At 46.4% G+C, this 2,500-nt stretch overlaps 1 protein-coding gene across 11 annotated transcripts in view; it reads right to left on the reverse strand.

The window, feature by feature from the left end:
• The window catches only part of EBF3 (EBF transcription factor 3), a 127,270-nt gene that overhangs the window by 14,088 nt on the left and 110,682 nt on the right, over nucleotides 1-2,500 (reverse strand). The gene's annotated exons all lie outside the window — the stretch shown is intronic.

The following is a 2,500-nucleotide window of genomic DNA, read 5'->3' on the forward strand; positions in this document are numbered from 1 at the left end:
CTAATAAGACCTGCCACCATCTATTCATTACTCTGCCTGCAATTTGGGCCATCGTTCATTAGTAATCTGATGATTAACACCCCCCAACTCAGCAGGTCTGCGAGGTGTGGGGGGACACAAAGGCTGCGGCTTCTGGAGAGGACGGCTAGGGGGCCGCCTTCACAAGTGCTCTCCAAAATAATTGGTCACCGTTCTCCTCGAGTGCTTGGGCCTCGTAAGCAATGCAGGAAGCCTCGCACATACACTCGATAACGCGCCCGAAAGTTGAGGACCACAATGTGATTTGACATTCCATCATACATCCTGGAGACAAAGGTCCGCACAGGAATGTGAAGTAAGACATTTTCTTGTTAATAAAGCATTGATCCGATGTATTGATTTTACATGACATGGCTTTTGCTGGGATTTTGCCCTCTTTTTTCTTTGCAAATAGTAAAGCTCTTCAAAATGCCTCGGCGTATGTGACATGGCAAAATTTCTAACTCTCTGTGATGTAAATTCTATATGTGTAAAACCACTTCATAATCAGACCATTAATCATCAGAAGCTGTCAGCGCTGACTTGGGGGACAATTTGTCATGTCTCTGCCTAGGCCCCGGCTAGGGTGTCAGGCAAAACCATAGTTCGGGCCTCAGGGCGCGTGCGCAGTCGCCCAGCCTCACCAGGCGACTTGGTCCAGAAAGGATGAGATAAAGTATTACCTTTCCTGATCAGAGAACAAAAAAGGTGGCCCACTGCACTTCTAACATGTCAGGTTTCTCCTCTCCCCCAGCTAATCACCATGACTGTTTGACTTAATGAATCGGCCTGATGAAAGGTGATCAGAAAAGATAGATGGGCGGCCGTTATTGATTTCATGCAAATGGCCCTGACAGGTGATAGACGCTTTAATGCAAGCTTTCAGAAGCTTTATGACTTGTAACAGCCATACACTCTCATTCTGGGAGAGACATTTTCCAGTGTTTCAGTTGAATTGATATTCTTCTTCGATGCCCAAAAATATCTGGAACAGTATAAGTACGGGGGCCCCTTTCACCTCTCTATCCAGCCCAGAGAGCACTTACGTCTTGAGAGCACTGCCAATAGGCACAGCACGCCATTGGAAGTTGGGATGTGCCACGTAATTGTGAGCTGTGGGTTCCTGCCAGGCTGGACGCGGCCCCAGCAGGGGCTGGGGCTGTCATTCCAGCTCCAAATCCCTTCCAGGGGCTCAGCTACCAGAAGCCCAATGAGTTCACATTCAAGAATGAGGAAAAACTGCCCCTCTCTTTTTAAATTGCAAGAGGAGCGACATGCATTCGTGGTTCTGGGAGGCTTTTGATCACCAAAGGTGGGGTTACTCAATCCACCTCTGTGCCCCCAAGAGCAGCTGCCTTCTGCGGAGCTCCTGGGTTCTTCAAAGCCAGGCCAACTGGTGGCACCTCTGGCCCACGGTCCCCCCTGAGTCTGAGAGAACCCACCACAACCCTGCACCCTCACTGGCAAGTTCCCGGAGAAAGCGCCGGGGCCTCACACACATCTCATGAGCCCTCCGCATGCAGAGTTTATGGGCGAGAGCCCCACCGAGCCAGGGCAAGGCGCTGGCACGTCCAGTCACAGAGCCCCGAGCCAGGCCAATCAATACCACTTTCCTGTTTTAGAACTGGGTAATTATGAGGGGGAGAGATTGCCTGACCTTTCACCTGCACTGCATTACTTTGCTGATATTAAGATAAATTGCCTGATTTTGGGTAAACATATGCTGCAATTCAAACTGTCAGCACTGGTTTGCTCAGGGATAATTTGTATTGATCTCCCAGCTTCTTCCCAATTTTGCTTACTGACCTCGTGGATAATTAGAGAAGGAGCCTTGGGTGAGCTCAAGTCGGGGATGAAGAAGAAATATGAAGAAGAATAAAGCAGATCTGTTTTATGTTGATATTTGCTGGTCCTCCCCCCACATCTGTCAGCATCTGGAGAGCTGTAAATTAATGTACTTGGTTCCCGAGCAATTTATTCCCAGGAATTATTTAGCAGCATGCTTAGGCTCCAAACATGTGTCACTGGGTTAAATTAATTTAAACTCTGCCTTAAACACAACAAAAACAAATGTTATTTCCCACTGAAGGGGAAAAAAACAATACATTTCTCAAAATGTACTGTAAGCTCCCAACTCTCCGCATGGAATTCCACATGTCTGGATCTGAGAGGCTGAGTTTTCTAAGAAATCCCCACCAGAAGTAATTAGTGCCCATCATTTGTCCTGAATTCAAATTGTGCTGTGATGGGTTGCTGTGTGTAAGAGATGAATGTATGTGTGAAATTATATCGTTTAAGATATGTCAGATTACAAGGCTGTTGTATCAAAAGTCATAAAACAAATCTCCCCTGTGAAATATCTCTTTATTAACCGTGCCATAAGATATTAACATTCCTCATTTAGTGGAGGGCCTTTTATCTGTTTCAAATACATTATTCGTCCTTTTAGAGATAAACTGTATTAATATCCATTTGAGTAGGC

Source organism: Sapajus apella, unplaced genomic scaffold (genome assembly GCF_009761245.1).
Source record: "Sapajus apella isolate SASKATOON/1434 unplaced genomic scaffold, GSC_monkey_1.0 scaffold13, whole genome shotgun sequence".
NCBI classification, from domain to species: domain Eukaryota; kingdom Metazoa; phylum Chordata; class Mammalia; order Primates; family Cebidae; genus Sapajus; species Sapajus apella.